At 43.5% G+C, this 22,138-nt stretch overlaps 1 protein-coding gene and 1 long non-coding RNA gene across 2 annotated transcripts in view; both read left to right on the top strand.

Annotated features, from left to right (window-relative positions):
• GRB2 (growth factor receptor bound protein 2) overlaps positions 1-22,138 on the top strand; it is a 74,325-nt gene that overhangs the window by 30,814 nt on the left and 21,373 nt on the right. The window lies entirely within an intron of this gene.
• On the top strand, positions 13,847-18,363 carry LOC147574531 (uncharacterized). The gene is made up of 2 exons (XR_015244299.1): positions 13,847-14,876; positions 15,121-18,363. It is a non-coding gene; the product is annotated as an uncharacterized LOC147574531 (long non-coding RNA).

Below are 22,138 nucleotides of genomic sequence, written 5' to 3'. Positions count from 1 at the left end.
TGCCCTCCTCACCTCCAGCAAAAGTCCTGAAATTTGGCTTGGTTGGTTCGAGTAACCAAGGACTAAGCCAGTCACTGGGGGTTAGGGGAGAGTTGATTGGGGGTCCAATCCCACCCGAGCCTCGTGGGTACTACATAGAGGCAGACTAGAGTTTGAGGAGACCACTTAATGTATTCTCCACCCATGCTATTATAAATATAAACTCTTAGAAGCAACATTTGTAACAGCTGCAGACTATCTCATTATATGACTGTGCCGTAATTTTTAACCATTCCACTATTGTTGGACATTTTAGAATGTTTCCTCTCCCTGTCCCACCATTTAATAATGCTGAAGTGAGTATCCTTATTAATGTAATATTATATTCAGAAGTGTTTTAAAGGAAAAATAAGACTTGGTACCTGAGTAGATGTGAATATGAAAGAAAGGGAAAAGAAGTCATGGTGAAAGTGGGTGGTATTACCATAGAGTTGCCAGTGGGATAGTAGGGAGGCTTGGACGTTGGACGGTTGGTTTTGGTGTCCACAGACTGAATGAGAGCCATTCCTCCGATGGTTCTAGTCATCTTTTTGGTGTTCCTGAGCAACCCCTGGTTACCCACTGGTTATTAATTATTCCCAATTATTTTCATCCATTCAACTTTTAAAGACACTAATTGTACTGATGGTGCTTTTTTCTTTTACTCATTATTTCTGTCCCCCACAGTCCCATTATCCTTCGATTTGAACCTTTCACCTTGATGAAAATGGTACCAGATGTTCCTTTTCTTTCTTTCTTTTTTTAAATTTTTATTTTTTTTTTATTTTTTTTTATTTTTGGGACAGAGAGAGACAGAGCATGAATGGGGGAGGGGCAGAGAGAGAGGGAGACACAGAATCGGAAACAGGCTCCAGGCTCTGAGCCATCAGCCCAGAGCCCGACGCGGGGCTCAAACTCACGGACCGCGAGATCGTGACCTGGCTGAAGTCGGACGCTTAACCGACTGCGCCACCCAGGCGCCCCTCTTTTTTTAAATTTTTTAAATGTTTATTTATTTTTGAGAGAGACAGAGAGAGAGAGCACAAGCTGGGGAGGGGCAGAGAGAGGGAGACACAGAACCCGAAACAGGCTCCAGGCTCTGAGCTGTCGGCACAGAGCCCGAGACCAGGCTCGAACTCTCTGACTGCGAGATCATGACCTGAGCTGAAGTCGGACGCTTAACTGACTGAGCCAGCCAGGCGCCCCTGGATGTTCCTTTTCAAGTCAGACCGGTCAGTCATTACTACCACAGTTGTAAAAGCAACTTCTGGCCAGAATCGCCTGTCCCTGCCGTCTCTTTCTTAGTTTTACTGTTTCACTTTATTAAAAATGTATAACTGATTTATTCTGAGAAAAAGGACAGCTTAATTTTCTGTACCATTATTTACAACAAAAGTAGAATTCATTAAAGTAGGATTGAGAATTTCTTTGATAAAAGGTTCTATCTGGGAAGATTTAAATAATCCTAACTTAGAGGATTTTTGGTTTTGTTTTGTTTTGAGATCGCTAAAAGTAGGAGATCTGGTTTAAGATGAGCCATTAGCTCCTACTCCCTTCATGGACTTTTTCCCAGTTTAAATGTAAGCATCTGGGTGAGCAGCAGATGGTAGGATTGGTATTAGACACCTGCCAGCTTACATATTCTCATCATAGCAATCATTTGATACTAGAACTGCCAGAGAATGTCCTAAAAATAAAGATGGCTGGGAGCAGAGGAGAGGCTTTTACTAGATTAGTTTGCTCTTTGTCTTCATGGTCTGCCATCAGAAGTTTGGTTGTGAGACTCAAAACTGCCAAATGAAAAGATTTGTTTTTATATTTTCAGACTGCCCTGCCTTCCAGAAATTGAGAGGAGTTACTCCTTTTGAAGACTGAACTAAGTAAATAAGTGGTTAGATTTTTTCTTCTTCTTCCTCTTCTCCTCCTCCTCCTCCTCCTCCTCCTCCTCCTTTTTCTCCTCCTCCTTTTTCTCCTCCTCCTCCTCCTTTTTCTCCTCCTCCTCCTCCTTTTTCTCCTCCTCCTCCTCCTTTTTCTCCTCCTCCTCCTCCTTTTTCTCCTCCTCCTCCTCCTTTTTCTCCTCCTCCTCCTCCTTTTTCTCCTCCTCTTTCTCCTCCTTTTTCTCCTCCTCTTTCTCCTCCTTTTTCTCCTCCTCTTTCTCCTCCTTTTTCTCCTCCTCTTTCTCCTCCTTTTTCTCCTCCTTTTTCTCCTCCTTTTTCTCCTCCTCCTCCTCCTTTTTCTCCTCCTCCTCCTCCTTTTTCTCCTCCTCTTTCTCCTCCTTTTTCTCCTCCTCTTTCTCCTCCTTTTTCTCCTCCTCTTTCTCCTCCTTTTTCTCCTCCTCTTTCTCCTCCTTTTTCTCCTCCTTTTTCTCCTCCTCCTCCTCCTCCTTTTTCTCCTCCTCCTCCTCCTCCTTTTTCTCCTCCTCCTTCTCCTCCTTTTTCTCCTCCTCTTTCTCCTCCTTTTTCTCCTCCTCTTTCTCCTCCTTTTTCTCCTCCTTTTTCTCCTCCTCTTTCTCCTCCTTTTTCTCCTCCTCTTTCTCCTCCTTTTTCTCCTCCTCTTTCTCCTCCTTTTTCTCCTCCTTTTTCTCCTCCTCCTCCTCCTCCTTTTTCTCCTCCTCTTTCTCCTCCTTTTTCTCCTCCTCTTTCTCCTCCTTTTTCTCCTCCTCTTTCTCCTCCTTTTTCTCCTCCTCTTTCTCCTCCTTTTTCTCCTCCTTTTTCTCCTCCTTTTTCTCCTCCTCCTCCTCCTTTTTCTCCTCCTCCTCCTCCTTTTTCTCCTCCTCTTTCTCCTCCTTTTTCTCCTCCTCTTTCTCCTCCTTTTTCTCCTCCTCTTTCTCCTCCTTTTTCTCCTCCTCTTTCTCCTCCTTTTTCTCCTCCTTTTTCTCCTCCTCCTCCTCCTCCTTTTTCTCCTCCTCCTCCTCCTCCTTTTTCTCCTCCTCCTCCTCCTTTTTCTCCTCCTCCTCCTCCTCTTTCTCCTCCTCCTCCTCCTCTTTCTCCTCCTCCTCCTCCTCTTTCTCCTCCTCCTCCTCCTCCTCCTCCTCCTCCTCCTCCTCCTCCTCCTCCCCCCTATGTGGACCTCAAAAAGCTACCTTTCCAGGTGGCTGGGTTTTTCTGTTTGGTTACAATGGAAAGATTAGATTGGGTACCAGATACTTGCATGCAAGGCCATTTATAGTAATCCTATTATTCTGAGCTCATTGTCCATAGCATTCTTAAGCTGAAATAAATCTATCCCCTAAGATACAGAAAGTATAAGACCCTAATAGAAACCTAACTAGATAATTCTGTGAAGTACTGGTCAAAAATAGCATGGATGGGGGCACCTGGATGGCTCAGTCAGTTGAGCGCCCAACTTCGGCTCAGGTCACGATCTCACAGTTCATGAGTTCAAGAGCCCCGCGTCGGGCTCTATGCTGACAGCACAGAGCCCGGAGCCTGCTTCGGATTCTGTGTCTCCTTCTCTCTCCTCCTCTGCATGCATGTGCTCTCTCTCTTTCTCTCTCAAAAATAAACATTTAAAACAAATAAATAAAAAGTAGCAGGATAGGACTTTTGGGGATGTCTGTTAAAGAAAGTGGAAAACAACACATGATGGGGAATATACATAATGGCTACAAGCATGGACTCTGGAATTGGTCAGACCTGAGTTCCAGTCCTTCCTTTTCCATTTACAAGCTTTGTCTCCTTGGGCAAGTTTTCTGGCCTCTTTGAGTGGACTTTAGCTTCTTCACTTTTAAAATAGAATAATACCTACCCATCTTACAGAGTTGTTAGGAGGATGAAATGGCCCAGTATATCTTGAATTCTGGCATATAATAATTGCTTAATAACAGTAAGCTGTGTTATTTCAGTTATTCATTAAAGGAGGGATTAACTCTTCCCACTAACAGGTGTTGAGTGTCTCCTGTATACAGGAATGTGATGAAACCAAAGACTGGACTCTGCAGGACGTAGGGAGTATATGCTCTGCAGTAGTGTAGTATAGTTTCATTTCATTAGTGGAGATGTGTACAAGGCACACACCTAGAAAGGAGAGTGGCCCCGATAGATTTTACAGATGGACCATTCAGCTACATTTTGAAGATTGAGAGTAGATTAGGTAAATAAATATGGAGGTAAGGGCATTTCAGGCAGAGAGCAGAGACATGAAAAACCATGGAAGGTTGGGGAACCGCAGGTGATTCTGCTGTTGTCAAAATGCAGCAGGGTCGGGGTGCCTGGGTGGCTCAGTCGGTTAAAACGTATCTGACTCTTGGTTTTGCTCAGGTCTTGATTTCATGGTTTGTGAGTTCAAGCGCCATGTTGGGCTCTGTGCTGACAGCTTGCAGCCTGCTTGGGATTCTCTGTTGTCCACCCCGCCCCTCCCCTGCTCACTCCCTCTCTCTCTCTCAAAATAAATAAACTTTTAAAAAAAATGCAACAGGGTCTTTGTGGGGAAATGGCAGGGGTAGTTGGAGAAGTGGGCAGAAACTATATAATTAGGGAGTTCATGTTGAACTTGATTCTTTAAGAGCAGGAAGTAATTGGAGGATGTTAAGCATGGAAATAACGTCAGAGTTTCATTTTAAGAAAGAAGTTGTAGCTGAGTGGTAAAGGGAAATCAGTGAGGACATTCCACTGTGTAGAGATGGTGGGTGTTTCTGTTGAGGAGGATGCCTATTTAGATGATAGAAGTAGACTGAGGGGCGGGTCAGGAAGAAGTCTGATTAAAGCAGCTTGGTGCCTGGGTGCTATTCGTTGGGAAAGGTAATATGGGAGATAGAATATTTTTTGGAACATCCTGAGCTCCATTTGGTTATGATTAAGGTGCTCGTGAGACGTCCAAGAAAAGAGATTTATTGGACAGTTAAATAGGTTGGTCTGGGCTAAAGAGATTTGTGCATATCCAAGTAGAATGGAGGCACTAATGAGAGTTTGTGCAGAGGTGAGCTTTTTCTAAAGTGAAACTGTAAGGTTAGAATAGTACCAAGAAGAGAAGCTGGAGGAGTGTTAGACATCTGAAGGGGAGTTGGCACAAGCACGGGGGGGGGAAGCACTCCTGCTGCCTGAAACCGAAAGAGGCCGTTGTAAAACTGTACTGGCAACATCTTAGGTGGATTTTCGGTGTGCGGTCAGTATGTTGACTTTCTGGTATACACCACGTCAGCTCTCCGTTCTTTAGCTGATTCGCTCTTAGGGCAAGCTTAACAAATTCAGAGTTGTGATTTCTTTCCTTCTTTTCTTTTCTTTCTTTCTTTCTTTCTTTCTTTCTTTCTTTCTTTCTTTCTTTCTTCCTTCCTTCCTTCCTTCCTTCCTTCCTTCCTTCCTTCCTTCCTTCCTTCCTTCCTTTTTCTTTCATTCTTAATATTATTTTGGGGGGTGAGAACGTAAGTGGGGGGTGCAGAGGATCCGAAGGCGGCTCAGCTCTGACAGGCTGACAGCAGCAAGCCTGATGTGGGGCTCGAATTCCACGAACCATGAGATCATGATCTGAGCCAAAGTCGGATGCTTAACCGACTGAGCCACCCAAGTGCCCCCAGAGTTGTGATTTCTTAAGAATGAGACTCTGTGTAGAGCATTTTACAGATACAGCATTCTTTGTGTCCACTGAACTTTTGGATTCCGGAGATAAATGATCAAACAAAATATCACTGTCTTCTTCTACACAAGCCACATAGTTTTCCAAAGTGGAAAAGATCCTCCATAGAGAAAGCTTAGAAACCGAAGGTGCTACCCAGAGTGGAAATGATAGTAGCCTACCCCCTGGAGCTAGCTGATTTTAGACGTTCGCAAAGTGGAAGATCTGGCAGGTACTTGGTAGTGGGTGGGTGTTGGGACACAGGTTGACCAAAGAAGATAATTTAGGTATTCAGACCCTTTAAGAGAGTTTGTCTTGATTCTTGATGTTAGAAACCAGGAGACCTTTGTGATAGAAAATAATCTTTCCCCCCAGAACAAATAGGACATACATACTTTGTGACAGGAGTAGATTTACAAAGTATGGTGTCCGGAGCAAGCCCTCAGCTGGGCACCTCTGTTTTCATTTGTTCCTTCCTTCTTCAAATGACCCAACTCGAACGATTCTCATTTTTTTTTCCCTGTCTATCCTTTAGACTTACTATTCTTCCTTTTTTTTTTTTTTTCCCAAAAATTTTTAATGTTTATTTATTTGTGAGACAGACAGACAGGGCATGAATGGGGGAGGGGCAGAGAGAGAGGAAGACACAGAATCCAAAGCAGGCTCCAGGCTCTGAGCTGCCAGCACAGAGCCCAACGCAGGGCTCGAACCCACGAACCGTGAGATCATGACCTGAGCCGAAGTCAGATGCTCAACTGACTGAGCCACCCAGGCGCCTCACTCTTCTTCCTTCTTATACTCAAAGATGAGGAAGCCCTTAGCTTTTAACTGTAGTGCTTTATTTGGCTGTGTGTATCTGTCACATTAGTAATTGGGTGATCTTGGCTGGAGGTGGGGGGCTGTTCTGCCCTTTTTAAGGTTGGCCCACACACCATTGTGCTCAGATGCCCACACAGGAGCAGAGGCAGGCTGGCTGGATTTTGAATGCAAAAGCATGATACTGTGAGTGGGAGCATGTATAGTTTTAGAATTTTTAAAGGCAAGACAAAGCCCCATGCACCTAATGGGGCCAGAGGATAAACTTTACAACAGACAGAACTTTTATTTCTGTTTTTCTTCATCCAGCAATTTAAAATACTAGGAACAGAAATAAAGTGAAAATTATTCAGTACCTGTATGTATTGCTTATTGCTTAAAAAAATCAACGTATTAAAAAATATCTGCTGGCTCCCAAATTGTTAATACTTGCTGACGTGTATGCATTCTGAGTAATTTAGTGGAGGAAATGAGCTGGATCCTGCATTCTCATCAGGGATGACTTCTTCCCTCAGGGGGTGAAATTTGGTGGTTGGAGGATGAAAAAAATCTTACTCTTTTTATGCATATATTACATAAATAGATACATAGTATATTTTTGGTAACAAAAGTTTCATGGGGGGGGTGATTTTTTTTTTTTTTTTTTTTTTTAAGGCTGTGGGTCACTGGGCTACCCCATTCCAGTGCCTGTCATGCTCTGAGTCTCTGTGTCTGTCTGTGAGGGTGTTAATGCACCTTCTTTATTTTTCTCCTCTCTAAAACTGGTCTGCGGTGATAAACTCTGAATAATCTGAAGTGTTTCCAGAATGCCTATGGGTGCTTTGAGGACTTATGTGATTCTAACACTGTATATGTAAGGATTCAAAAAAGTTGATTTGTATAGTTCACTTACATCCAGGAACTTTGAGGTTGGTTTAAACATGAGAAAATAAAAAAAAAAATACCAAAAGTGGGAAAACATGAGTCCTAAAATATTTCCAACATTATGATTTACGATACTAATGATCTGTATGAGTGGAATTGTTCAGTTAGCAACAGACGTTTAATTGGCATAATACATTTTGCTCATGACGTCATAATGTTTTCAGGGATGGTAAAAACTACTAAATTGGGAATTTTTTGTGTTCCAATTTGGTGAGGAGTTTCTTGTTCTGCACTCTCTCCCTGCCCTCCTCCAACTATGATATTGAGGATGGTTCCTCGCCGTGTTTGAGGTATTAACCTCTACCTTCATTCAGGAGGTAGTATTTTGCAGGTAGATCTGTGCGACTAGTAAGATGGTATTTCCTAATAAGTGAAGCGACTGATAAAGAAATGATATATTTATAATGACATTTAAAAAAAAATTTTTTTTCAACGTTTATTTATTTTTGGGACAGAGAGAGACAGAGCATGAACGGGGGAGGGGCAGAGAGAGAGGGAGACACAGAATCGGAAACAGGCTCCAGGCTCCGAGCCATCAGCCCAGAGCCTGACGCGGGGCTCGAACTCCCGGACCGCGAGATCGTGACCTGGCTGAAGTCGGACGCTTAACCGACTGCGCCACCCAGGCGCCCCTATAATGACATTTTAAAAGAGCCAAGTGTTTCGGCCCATTTTTCTTCTATTTCCCTATCCCTTCCCATGGCATAGTACACTGTCCTGACCTATTTTTCTGCCCTTACGCTGCCTGAAGGAAAACACTTATTTGTATCTTTGCCACTGTGTAGTTTTGGGTTTCCCCCCCTTTTCCAGGAGACGGATGAGCAAAATGTATTGTAGAACAAGAGAGACGTAAATTTGAGGGGCAGTTTCATTGTTTATTAACTGTGTTTGTGGTCAGTGAACCTCTTTGAGCCCTGCTTTGTTCATCTATAAAATAAAAATACCCTCTCTGGGAAGAGTTGTTTTTCATATACATAGAAAGGTTATGTAACAGACACACAATATAACGTTAAAAAGTTAAAAAAAAAAAAAAAAAAAAGGCAGCAGTGACCACTAGCATTGTGCAGCTCCAGTCCAGCACTCTTATATTATGAGGGATTTGTGTGAGGCCCAGACGAGTCAAGGGACTGGAGCAAGGTTAGAGGGAGGGACAGCATGGATGCCACTGGCTCTGGTTCTTCCGGCTCCGCTGCACCTTTCTTTTCTGTAACACCATTCCTTACCGGGCGGACACACATGGTAATGGTGAGGGCTGTGTGTGAGCTAATGCTGATTGAGACCTACATTGCATTGGCAGTGATTACATTTGTGTGGATTCCTAAGGATAGTTCTGTGGAAGCCTCCTAAAATAGGATAATTACTTTGTCCATATTTGTGACTTCATTTACTAGGCTTTATAATAGGAAAATGGATTGGAAGATCTCCTAAAAGCCCATCTGGTCCTTTGATTTTTATGTGTGAAGGGCTTACAATTACCAGGAATTATTCCAAACACATAGAAAACCAGTCCCTGTTGTCCAGAATTGTCTTTTTAAGATGTGGGTGGGTGGAAGATGGGGGTGGGGGAAGAGTGCGCATGAACGAGGTGGGGGAGAGAGACAGAGACACATGCACACACTAAATGCCTGCAATCTGTTGAAACCATATTTTTGAGACTTAAGCTATTGAAGCATTTGCTTATTATGAGTAAAAAGAAAACCAGCCATAAAAATTCATTATGCAATAATCACATTTTCTCATTTACATTTGGGAGATAGTTTGTCATTTCTTTTAAGAGAGAAAGAACTAGAATATTTCTGTAGCACACTGTTTCTCCAACAAAGGTTTTGGGTTTTTTCTTGTAAGACAAACCATCAAACCGTCACTGAGTGCCCTTGAGGGATACCAAGATTTATAGTTGAGGGACCTGCCCACAAGTAGCGCAGTCTAGTAGAGAAGACAGATCGTTAAAATACATTGAGACTGTATGATGGTAGAACTGAGAATGCAAAGATCAGCGGTAGCAAAGAGGAAGTGATTCTGAAGTTGAGCCTTGAGTTTGCCATTTTAAGTAGAGGAAACAGCATATACCAAGTCTGAAAATCATAAAACATCCTGGCAGTTGGGAAGCACTTGCAGTAGCTTTAGTATTTGTTGGAACTTGGAGCTCAAGGCAGGAAGTAACAGCCGCCAAGACTGGAGAGCCAGGCGGGGGCCTGATAGGGAGGAGCTGTGCCCTTGATAGCAGTCTGGAAGCACTGGGAGCTTGTACCAAATGATTGGTAGTGTTTGCTATGCCAGTTAAAGGCCAGCTCCCTGAACTTAATTCCCAGCTTTTCACTTGAGTTACCAGATTCCCTGCCTATAGCTTTTTATAAGTAAGTAAATATTTAAACTAAGAATGTGGTCATAGACCTGTTAAGATGAATGATTCCAAATTAGATTTTACCTACATTGGTAGGGGAAAAGTCCTTACATTCAACATTTTGATGAGAATTTTGAAGCTCTAATATATTTGACCAAGTGTCTCCTACATTGCTGTGTTGCTGGTTTTTAATCCCAATTTAAGCTGTGTGGTAGCCCTTCTTCCTTGTTCATCTGTGGACACACTCATTCCCCGTTCCCTTTCAGTGCTTGTTCAGTGTTCAGTAGAAGATACAAAGAACAGTGAACAGGATCTGTAATTTAAAGGGAGGTCACAATGTGATGAGAGGATTTATCAACAAAGGTAGAACTGTCATTGAGAAAAACAGACAATGCCGCTTTTGCTAAATTGTCTCCAAAAACTCTCGTGCATTGGAAATGGTACTCAGCCAGTCTTCCTAACGAAGAGTCCTAGCTACACCCCTGCTCACTCCTTCTGAAGCAAAGGCTTATGTTGTCCAGCCTCACCCACTTCCAGAGGAGGCTTTTGTATTGTCTCAGCTTAAGATGTGAACACACAGCTAGGGAGGACCGGACCTTAGAGGAATGGGAAACCACTGAAGTATCTTAAACAGAATGGCAGTCTAGCTTTAAAAAAAAAAAAAAACAAACAAAAAACAAAAACAAAAAAAAAAACAAAACTATTTTCAGCACGTTTTATAGATTTACTAAAAAGTTGTACAAAAGCTCAAGTACACCTTACACCAAATCTCCTCTAGAACTAATATCTTATGGTAGTATGGTGTATTTTTTTTTCTACGATTAGTGAACGAATATTGTCACATTATTAACTGAAGTCCACACTTTATTTAGATTTCCTTAGTTTTTTTTTTTTTTTTTTCCTAATGTCCTTTTTGTGTCCCAGAGCCCCTTCCAGGTCCACATTACCCTTAGTTGTCATGTTTGCCTGGATTCCTCCACTGACTGAGCTGGTTTACATTTTACCAATGTTACTCTGGTTTGCAGAATTGACAACATTCTGAAAGGGGGCAGAACAAAAGTCAACAGGACCGGTTAAGAAGTCACTGTAATAACCAAGCAGAGGTAATGCCAGTTGGAATGATAGAGTGCTAGCAGTAGAAGTGAAGAGAACGTTCTGATTTGGGATATGTAAAAGCCATGAGACAGGATGAGAAAATTAAGGCAGTGAGTGCAGATAGAGCAGAAAGTAGGTTAGGGATGGCTGCAACATTTAAAAGTTAATGAAAAGGAAAAAAAGCTAGCAAAAGAGATTGAACCAGAGTGGCCAGTTGGATAGAAAGAGAACCTAGCAAGTGTCACGTCCTGAAGGCCAAGGAAGTATCTCAAAGTAAAGGAAGTGGTCACCCCAGTTATGTGCTGCTCATAACCCAGGTCAGATAGGGATGGGGAACTGACCTTCGGATTCAGCAATAGGAGATCATCAGTGACCTCTCTGGATAGTTAGAGTGGAGTAGTGAGAGCAAATGTAGGCTTGGAGTGGGTTCAGAGAGAAGGGTGGGCCTGGGGAAAGGGGCATGAGGAAACTTGCTAGGGAGTGGCAGTGATTATGTAAACTTTACACCAAAAGAAAACACTGCGAACTGGTACTTAAATGTAGTCAGTAATTGTGTGCGGACGTATTTAGGAGAAAGTGTACTGATGTCTGTCTGCAACTTTGAAATGTATCAGAAAACAGGATAGATAGTGGAAGAATGTATTGATGGATCAATATGTGATAAAGCACATACTGTTTTTAATTTTTTTAACATTTATTCATTTTTGAGAGACAGAGATGGAGTGCAGGTGGGGGAGAGGCACAGAGAGTGCGAGACAGAATGTGAAGCAGGACCCAGGCTCTGAGCTGTCAGCAGAGCCTGACGCAGGGCTAGAATCCACGAACCGTGAGATCATGACTTGAGATGAAGTTGGATGCTTCATCTGGGTGACTTAACCTGGGTGACTGAGCCACCCAGGCGCCCCGTAAAACACATATTGTTAATGATATAAATTAGGTGGGTAGGTAAATGTGTGTTCTTTGTAAAATTATTTTAACTTTGTTCTACGTTTGAAAACTTTAATAGGGACGCCTGGGTGGCTCATTCGGTTAACTGTACGACTCTTGATCTCACCTTAGGTCATGATCCTACAGTTCGTGGGATCAAGCCCCATGCCCCGCACGTGGCTCTGGCTCTGCACTGATAGTGCGGCACAGCCTGCTTGGGATTCTAGCTCTCCCCCTCTCTCTCTTTGCCTCTCCTCCGCCCTCTCAAGATAAATACGTGATTTTTTTTTTTTTTAAGAGGGGGTGGGGATAGGAAAAATGGGTGATGAGCTTTAAGGAGGGCACTTGATGGGATGAGCACTGGGTGCTATACATTAAATGATGAATCACTGGATTCTACTCCTGAAGCCAAGACTACACTGTATGTTAACTAACTTGAGAATTAAGAAAAAAAAAGAAAACTTTGAAAATCTAACGCTAGGGGTGGGGGAGGGAACAGGAGAAAAGAAATTGGGAATAGAGACAACTATTCCGGGGAGTTTTGATGTAAAGGGAAGGAAAGATAGGAGGTAGTCGAATCAAAAGAAATCTGTTTTTTACCCCAGTCCCAAAGAGGGGAGAAATAACGGCATTTTTATTTACTGATAGCAGAGATCCAGTAGAGACAGAAAAAAATTGGTGGTACAGAAAGAAACGAATATTACTGGATGAGCGTCCCGGAGGAGGGTCAGAAGAGACGAGATGTGGCACAGAAGTACTGGCATGGGCAAGAATAATAGGAGGCAGAGGATAAGACTATAATGTTTGTTTATTTTTGAGACAATGCGAGAGACAGAGTGCAAGCAGCGGAGGGGCAGACAGGGAGACACAGAATCTGAAGCAGGCTCCAGGCTCCGAGCTGTTAGCCCAGAGCCCGACACGGGGCTCGAACTCACGAACCACCAGATCCTGAAGTCGGACGCTTAACTGACTGAGCCAACCAAGCGCCCCAGGATAAGACTATAGATACAGATAACTGTATAGGTGTGGCAGGAGCTTATTAAGGTGTCTTCTTTTAGCTTCTGTTTTGTCAGTGAAGTAGGAAGGAAGGTCATCTGCTGGGAAGGATGGTGGACTCACTGTTGAGACTTAGGAGGTGAGAGTCCTCTGGGAAAGGGTGAATGTAATGAGAGCCCCCTTGTGGGTTTTCATAAGGTCTGATAACTGACACACAGTTAAAGATTCAGAAGGAGAATGGTGCAAAAGGAAGGAAAGACATGATCGAATTTTTAAAAAAAGAAGGAACTTCTCGTAGCTGATAGATGTGAATTTTCAGATGGAAGGGCCTACCCACCAAGCACCCAGCATGCTGAAAAAAACCAGATCCACACTCGGATACATTGTTGTGAAATTTCAAAGTGGCAGTGAAAAAGAAAAAGTTCCAAGAGCATCTAGAAGAGACAAGTCTGTATAAAGAACTGATAATCAGACTGCCAGTAAATAAACTCCGCATGAACAGCTCCAAATACCAAAAAACAGTGTCCTTCACGTTCTGAGGGGAAGTGCTGTTCAGCCGAGAATTCTGTGGAGTTCTGTGCCTAGTCGGACAGGGCTTCAGGTAGAAGCATAGAATCAAGGCATTTTCAGGCATGCCAGGACTCAAAAGGTTTACTTCCCAAGCACCCTTTCTTGTAAGAGTACTTAGAGCGCACTACAGTTAAAACCAAGAATGGGGAAGACATGAAATCTAGAAATCGATACATCCAGCTGAGAAAGGTATTGGAGGAAAACCCCAGAATGATAGGCCTGTTGAAGAGGGGAGTGGGTATCCCAGATATTTTATAGCATTCTTGAAAAGTTGTAATAACTTAAAAGTGAAATGAAGCCAGAAAAAAAAAATTGTTTTAAGGCCCACTTGAACTCTAGGAAAAGCAGAAGGCCACCCAGTAAAGGAACTGTAATTTTTTTTTTTTAACTAGCTTAACTTTTTCTCGCAGAGGTGCAAACTATGACCTTGACAATGAAAATTCAACTGTAGAACATAGCATTTTGGTTCTAGTCAGTTCAGATTTGACAGCTTAATCGCTACAGGTCTGTTGTGTGCAACCAGTTGTGACATTAAAACCCTTTTACTGCATGGAGTGGCGGCGGGGGGGGGGGGGGGGCGGGTTACAAAGGCCTAACCATAGCATCCTGCAGCTGCAAACAGGAGTCATACCTGAGTTGATGGCAATATGTTAAGTCATTTGGGGGGAAACTACTTGTTATTGTTGACAAGGGAGGGAATCCCGTATGGCTGCTTCCCTCTTGCATTTCCAGGCAGCACGGATTAGTTCTGCCCTCAGTTGGTTCTGTGGCTAGGCCAGAATCAGGGGGGTTGGAGGCACACAAGTTTCCCGCTTTAAATGCCACATATAAGCAGGAAGTTGTTCTTGTAGTCTGGGATTGAGGGTCTGACAAAGCTATCGTTCGCATTAATACATCCTATTATTTAGTCCTCAGTCCCTGTATTCTCTGCAGGTTGTGACATTTCCGTGGGACGAAAATGATGATTTTCCACACAGAACAGTGTGTAGGTGCTTAGAGAAAGAAAACTAACAGGAGAGCAAGGCTGGGCTTGTCATCTCTGATGGTCCCCAGCAGCAGCTTGGTCGTTCCCCAGTGGCACCGCCCCCCAGCCCTCCCTGCCAGCCTGCTCTTTCTGGCGGTGCAGGTGCCTGAAAGAGGCCACAGAGCTCGTTAATTACTAGAGAGGGAGGCCTGTGCTCCATCAGCAAAAGGAGGGGTAGTCAGTTTAGCCTGTCTGTTAACGGCGGTCGTTTGTCTTCAGTTGCATTAGAGGTGCTTAGAGAAAGTTGTCCCATCCTGGGCTGTCGTGTCCGTTTTCTTCATGAAAGTGTCCAATTTGAGGTCTTTTAAGACTTGTAATGTCACTTCTGGAAGTTAGAGAAAGCTTAGTAAGTAAGTGACTAAGCGTGGGTCAGGGTGTACTCGTTAAAATGGAGCATTTTCATAGATTCTAAAGTTTGTCTTCACGTTATACCTGTTTGAATTGGTTGTCTGAAAAAGTAATGTCAGTTTTGTCTATTTTTAATTGTATAGCAATTAAAATATGACCAATGTTCTCAAAGAACTGAGGGATTATCCCTTTTACCGTTTTATAGATTTTCTTTTTTTTTTTTTTTTTAATTTATGGTGGAAAATACTTTAGCTTTTAAATTAGGTCACCCTGGGGCGCCTGGGTGGCTTGGTCAGTAAGTGTCCGACTTCCGCTCAGGTCATGATCTCACGGCCAGTGAGTTCGAGCCCCGCGTCGGGCTCTGTGCTGACAGCTCAGAGTCTGGAGCCTGCTTCAGATTCTGTGTCTCCCTCTCTCTCTGACTCTCCCCCGTTCATACTCTGTCTCTCTCTGTCTGAAAAATAAATAAACGTTAAAAATAAAATAAATAAATAAATAAATAAATAAGGTCACCCTGAGAAGCCCATGATAGGACGCCAAGTTTTCTATCACACCTTATACTGTACTATGTTCCCTATCCCTGCAAATGGGGATTTTGCGCGTGGAGAAGTACATTCTTAAAATAATGTGTATGGACTTTCAAATATTTAGAGCTTTTCAAAACCGTCAAAATCCCCCTACCCTACTCTAAATTTCCATCTCCTCCTGCCTGGCTTGCTGCAGTAGCTTCTTCCTGCTGCCAGTTTTGTCCCCACAAAAGCCAGCGTCGTTCTCTCTGAAGGCCTGCCCAGGTCTCTCTCCGTGACCTCCAGCACCTCTGCTTTGGACATCCTCCCTGGGATTCAGTGTCCGAATTCTAGGCTAACCCCCAGGAACCTCCACTCATACTCTTCCCTCTGCTCAGAATATCCCTTCCTCGCTCTTCCCTGTGTCTTCACCCCACCCCCAGCCTAGCTAAGACCTCCTCATGCTTAGGTCTCGGTTGAAGTGTTACTGCCCACAGGAGCTTTCCTTGACACTCATCTCTGCGCAGGATTAGATCGTTTCTCCCTGAGATGTGCTCTCCTACAAAGTGCCCTAGACTTTTCATCATGTAATTTATCCTACCTAAAGTTATGATTCCCTTGCCTTCCCCACGGTCTGTTCCTCGCAAGTAAGGATCAGTTCTTTGTTGTGTCCCTGGCACAGCGTCTGACTCAAAGTGGGCACTCGCTGCATACTTGTCTGCTCCCTGATTATTTTATTAGGACAGGACCCTAAGAATGGTATTACTGGGTTACTAGGTATGAAAATTCAGATCTTTGATACGTACGGCCAGGTTCCTTTTCATAAAACCATAACACCTTTTTTCCTACTCCAACCAGTAACTTTTTCATCTTTGCCAACATGATCATCCACAGGGAGGGGAGATAAAGGGTGGTCTGTCAAATGAGTGACAGAAACAGAAGACTTGGAGTGAGCCACTTGATCTGGTTATCCCAGGCACGCCTGCATGAAATCCTTGAAGTCCTTGAAGATTTCTGGGCTTTAGGACTCTTTGGCCCTTTCGCCAAGTGGAGGCAGCAGCGGAGAGCACAGCTCGACTTGCCTGCTACGCAGTAGTTTCCCTGCAGTGGAGTAGCGCACCGCCAGAGTGGTTACCTGTAAGAGGTGACTCTGCCTGATGGAGCCACATCCAGCTATCCGGTGTCTGTAATTACCGTTTGTCGTTTAGACACGTGACCGCTTCATCACTGGAGGATAACTCGTAACCTGGCAGAGGGTCACAGGCAAAACGTGATAAGATAACAGTGGCCCCTTCTTCTGAATATAAGAGGGGAGATTCGTTTGTTTACCATATCCTCTGACATACTGAGTTGCTGTACCTTTAGGTTCTTGCTCTATTCCTGGACTCTTTGAAGTTGTCCTTTTTATAGTTCCCAGACAGGAACTGAATTTTATACATCAGCCATGCGACTGATTTGGAAACCGATAGCTGTGGGTTCCATATTCAATTCAAACTCAGCAATTTCCCTTGTCCCACATTTTACTTACTCCCTCATTATTTACATATACAGCTCCCTTAGTTCATAATTGCTTCTGAGGGCAAGGACCATGTCTGTCTTTTTTTTTTTTTTCTTTTTAATTCCCATTTTAGCTTCCTAGCATAATGCTTTCAGTATAATTAGGACACATAAACATTCACTAAAGTGCAATTCAAAGTGGACAGCTACTGTCAATTATTATGACCATCTAGTAATGACCAGGTAACAGGCTCTGGATTTTCATACCTTCACCCTCTTTCTCAAAAGTTCCCAAGAACTATTTGAATAGTAAATAGAACAATCATTTGGCTGCTTAAGAATAAGGTCCTCATAAAGCAAGGCTCTTTTATAATTTTCTACTCCCAGGTTAGTTGGTAGAAATTGGATACTTGTATTCTCATTGCCACACAACAAATATCACTCTGTATAACAAAATATCTTTTTAATGAGTTCCAAAGGATACATACAACTGATCTTGAGAGTAATTTCAATCACAATCCTGGGAGGAAACACATGACACCCTTAATCCAGCTAACTGGAGGACACTTCATTTATTATTAATTTTAGTTCACAAGCAGGGAGAGAGACAGAGTGAGAGAGAGAAAATCCCAAGCAGGCTCCACACTCAGCACAGAGCCCGACGTGGGGGCTCGATCCCACAACCCTGGGATCATGACATGAGCCAAAATCGAGTTGGACACTCAGCCGAGCCACCCAGGCGCCTCTTGAGGAGACTTTAATAATGAGACTGTTTACAAGGTGTAGACAGGGCTTCTCTGGGAACCACAGGGGATGGTGCCATGTCAGAGCAAGGAACCGGGTTGCCATCAGAGGCCTGCAGAGAGTGGGGCAAAGGAAGTGAGGGAAGTTACCAACCAGTTACCTGGGGGAGAAAAAGATTGTGTCAGAGGGGCTAAGACCACAGTTGAGGGTTCAAGATTGTCCACAGAAACCCCCAGATTGCAAGAGACCACTGAGAGCGTGAGAGCCTGTAGAGGAGCCTGTTGATGGGGTCCACACAGGTCCAGGGACGATAAGACAGAGAAGGGTGTCAGCTGGATCTGGAGAGGCAGGTGGAAGGTACCAGTACAGGGGTACCATCTACCTTTTAAAATTATTCTTGGGCACCTGGGTGCTCAGTCAGTTAAGCGACTGACTCTTGATTTTGGCTCAGGTCATGATCTTAAAGTTAATGAGTTCGAGCCCCGCATCGGGCTCTTGAAAACAGTGCTGAGCCTGTTTGAGATTCTCCCCCTCTCTCTCCCTCTCCCCGACTTGCACTTTCTCTGTCTCTCAAAATAAATAAAAACTTAAAGAGAAAATAAAATTATTATTTTTACTCATGGTGTCTTTAAAAGAAATTTGCCCAGCAGTTCCACATAGGTGTTTTTCTAAAATGCTTTTCAGAAAAAAATCAGTGGCCGAGACACCACTGAACCACATCTAAATACCAAGGCTTTTGTGGAACCTGGGTGGCTCAGTCAGTTAAGCGACCAACTTCAGTTCAGGTCGTGATCTCACAATTTGTGAGTTGGATCCCTGTGTCGGGCTCTGTGCTGACAGCTCAGAGCCTGGAGCCTGCTTAGGATTCTGTCTTCCTTTCTCTCTGCTCCTCCCCTGCTCGTTCATGTTCTCTCCCCCCCTCCTTTTCCTCCTTGCCTCCCTCCCTCCTCCCTCCCCCCCTCCTCCCTCCCTCCCTCTCTCTGTCTTAAAAATAAACATTAAAAGGACAAGTTTCATTACCAAGCCCTTTTGATTCCACCTCCAAAAAATGTCTTGAATATGACTTCTTCCCTCTACTGCCCTGCCCCTGCCTGTGTCATGGGTCCCCACAACTATAGTGTCATCACCTGTCTTGCCACCTGTCTTTCCTGCACAATGCAGCCAGCAAAGTGTCACTTTTCAGTACCTTATTGTCATCCCTAGCTACCACTTCTCATTCCCTGATTTGCACACAGTAGCTCTGCCCACAGCATCTGCAAAAAGACCCTTTGGCTCTCCCCCCAAATGCCACTCTGATCACCTCCCCTAATGGCAGACTAGATAGTTCCTGTGTTTGTTTCCTCCCTCAGATTATACTTAGCAGTAATCCACATTTTCACCTTAGTATTGTAATTACCTGGCTGACTTCCTGCACTCACCTCCACCATGGGAGTAGGGAGTAGGGACTCCCCACTCTATCCAGTACCTCTGTGTCTGTTTTGTGTTACACACTGGTCTGATTTAGAGCCAGATTCACTGCTTTGGAAGTGGAAATGCATTTGCAACTGGCTTTTTTAGCTCAGAATGTTAACATGCTAGGTGTAAGGACCCCTGGCCTTGAGTTTTTAAGAGGCCTAGATCCTTATGTGGCTGTCGGTAAGTAGCTCAGTGACTATTGGTTTTGGTGTTTTTGTGTTTTGTTTTTCTTTCAGTTACATTTTCTGAGGTAGCTCTCAGGTAACAATGTAAATCAATAGATCTTAGTTCACATCTTGAATCAGTTAAGCCTTAATTGAAATTTAATAAACTCTATTGTCATTAGTTTTTTGGAGGCAGGGGAATTTCTTGGTAGCGCCTGTCCCTGTTGTGTTTATGACACTGAAGCAGTGAGGAGCGAGTACGTCTTAGACACTGGAATTGGTGAATGGGCGCAGGTTTGCTCATCCTCAGAAAACAGTAACTCCTGCTGCTCTGGCTTGGCTGGCTTTGTTTTTTATTTTGTTTGGTTCTTTGAGGGGAGGGTTGTAGAAATTGACCTAAAATTGAAAACGTTCTGTTGTCAGTAAACAATATGGAAAAGACAGTATCTTTCTTGTTGTTGTTATTGTTTTTTATTTGGGGGAGGGGGGTGCATGTGCACTGGGGAGGGGTGGAGAGAGAGAGGGGGCTCTGCTCTCAGCACAGCTCATCACATGAGATCATGACCTGAGCCAAAGTCAAGAGCCGGATGCTTAACCGACTGAGCCACCCAGGTGACCCAAGACAGTATCTTTTACAAATATATTATTGTTAAATAATTAGCTATAGTTAGAGATTATTTTGGTTATTTCCGGTTGGGAAGTTCTGGTACGGCCAGTAAGGTTTTACTTTCAACTTAAGGAAACTTAACCTGTCATTTTTAGTTAATGGCAGCCAAGTGTGGCCAAGAGAATAATCCATCCCCCGTTTGTTTGACAGCAAGTTGGGAAGTGTGTTCCTTCCACTCACAGTTCTGCATGGGCTGAGGAGAACTAAAGATGCAGAGAGTATAACCTAGTTCACACTCGATCCAGGAAGTTTTCCTGTGTCTTCTAAACTGGACTTGGGTCTTTCTCTTCAGTGTTGGGAACTCGTATTTTCTGTTGAGTTGGTCCTTGCTGTAGGTAGTACCCCTTACTACTTCCTCTCCCGGCGCCTGTCTCCCTGTGTTGCACTAGCAGTTACCAAACTCCGAGCTCCTGGGGAGGGGTATGCACTGTCTCCTTCGCTCCCCTAGCTCATGGCCTGGCACTCTTGTGCATTGTACCTGCCTAGAGCAGACCATCATTGCTGAACTTTTCAAATGCGCAAAATTTTCTCTCTTGAAACTCTCTGGTATCTATCGCTGTCCCTCTCCCTCCCCCATGTCTCCCAACACCCTGCCGTTGAAATTCTGACGTTCTGAGAACATTTTACTTTTCTGTTGAGCAGTCAGCTACACCAATGTAATACAACTTCCATGAATCACAGAACACAAAAGACAATTATTTTGAGTGGAAACTCTTGGTACCCTTTTGGTAGAAAGAGTTTATTTTGGGGTATTGCCTGTGCACTTAGGTTTCACTGCCTCCAGGTTTATCTGGGTGGAGTAATAGCACGTAAAGTGTGAACTACCTTCCTGTTTTGTTGAAATGTCACAAGCAGCTTTTAATGACAACTGAACCTTAAGGGGTTGAAGAAAGTGTCTGATTTGTTTTTTGAGTACTTAACTGTTGCTCAGAGAAAGAGAAATATAATTTGGTTAGCCTTCTTGGTTGTTCATTTTCCTATATATATAAACATAAAGGAAGTCTTAACATTTAAAAAAATGCATGAACTCTTAATATAATCAGTGTGTGTGTGTGTGTGTGTCTAATCATTTTTCTCTCCACATCAATCTAGCTGCCATTCAGCGGAAGAATAGTTAAGTCCGAGGTCTTCTGGACTGTCTTGTGTAAAAATTTTTCTGGAAGGGTTGTAGCTATAAAACAATACCCTGCAAAAGTCTGTCACAAGTCAGACATGCAGACTGAAGCAGGCATGTCAGCATTTCAGGAAGTGCTCCCTTGCTGAAAGGTATTAGTCTGGACAGTGTAGCAGCTACACTTCCTCTATCCCTGTTCCATCCAGTCATCACTCCTTTTCTCCATTCCATACTGAAATTTCTCCTCCCTACCCACCCATTCCCATATACCCGCCTTATATCTTTTTATCTTGGGGAAAGTAACAGCAGATAGTCCTGTGGAAAGGATTTAGCATACCCCCTTTGAGATCTTCACATGGAAGTCTTTGGGCAGTGGTGCCCAAGTAGGACAGCAAGACTGACTGCCTGATGATTCTATTACTTGCTTTACTTTGCCTCTCCCTCCTTGGGGAAACAAACTTGTGATGGTCAGACTTCTTACTAGGGTCTGTTTAAGAGGCTGTTGTTTTTCATCAAGGAATTTGACGGTGGTGTATCATCTGTGCTGCTCCTTAGACCAGCTAGCTCTGGGTTATGGTATACGTTACTTATAACACAGCCCCCATATACAAGTCAGTTCCTCAAAATATGCTAGACACCATTCTAAGCACTATGAGGACCACAGATGGAGAATTGGGCACAGAGCCAGCTCCAGGGTATTTGCAGTTTATTTTAGGAGAGGGCCAAAGCACACCCGCACACAGTACAAAGTATAGTGGTAGATAAGATGTTATAAGCGATTATGTTACTGTTGAGCATGATCCTCCATGGACTACTATAAAAGTAAAACAGAGAAAAGTTGACCAAGGTGGTTGTAAGCTCTGAACTGAATCTTTAGAGCTTATCAAATAGATAAGGAAGAGAACAGTCTAACCAAAGGGAAGTACGGTGTGTTTAGAGGTTGATGAGTTGACTTGCTTGACTGAACTGAAGGGTTCATTTAGAGAACTAAGTGGGTAGGAAGGCAGTTAAGTGGGTGATGGCCAAGTTATGAAAACTGGAATGCCAAACTAAGGATAACTTGAATCTGTGGAAGGCTACTCAGTACTTTTTAAAGAGAAAAACAGTGGTGTTTCAACTGATTTGGAGCATTCAATACATTGAGGTCAAACTAAGGCAGCTTTAATGCTTGGGCATTTGGTACGCCTCAGCCTCCTGATTCACCACTGTTCCCCTTTCAAACTGATCTCCGTTGGTAGCAGCTGTTTAGAGAGGGTACAGAAATCGAGCTTGAGCAACAGGGAAGAAGATACTATTTCTGGGGTACAACTGGTTCATATTCAAATGGCAGTGTAAAAGCGATGAATGATTTTTACCAATGGAAAATTTGGGAGTTTGAG

The sequence above is a fragment of the Puma concolor genome, chromosome E1, assembly GCF_028749965.1.
Source record: "Puma concolor isolate L17-30 chromosome E1, mPumCon1.1.hap2, whole genome shotgun sequence".
In the NCBI taxonomy this organism is placed as follows: Eukaryota; Metazoa; Chordata; class Mammalia; order Carnivora; family Felidae; genus Puma; species Puma concolor.
The sequence above is the reverse complement of the archived record's forward strand: the minus strand, read 5'-3'. Positions and strand labels throughout refer to the sequence as shown.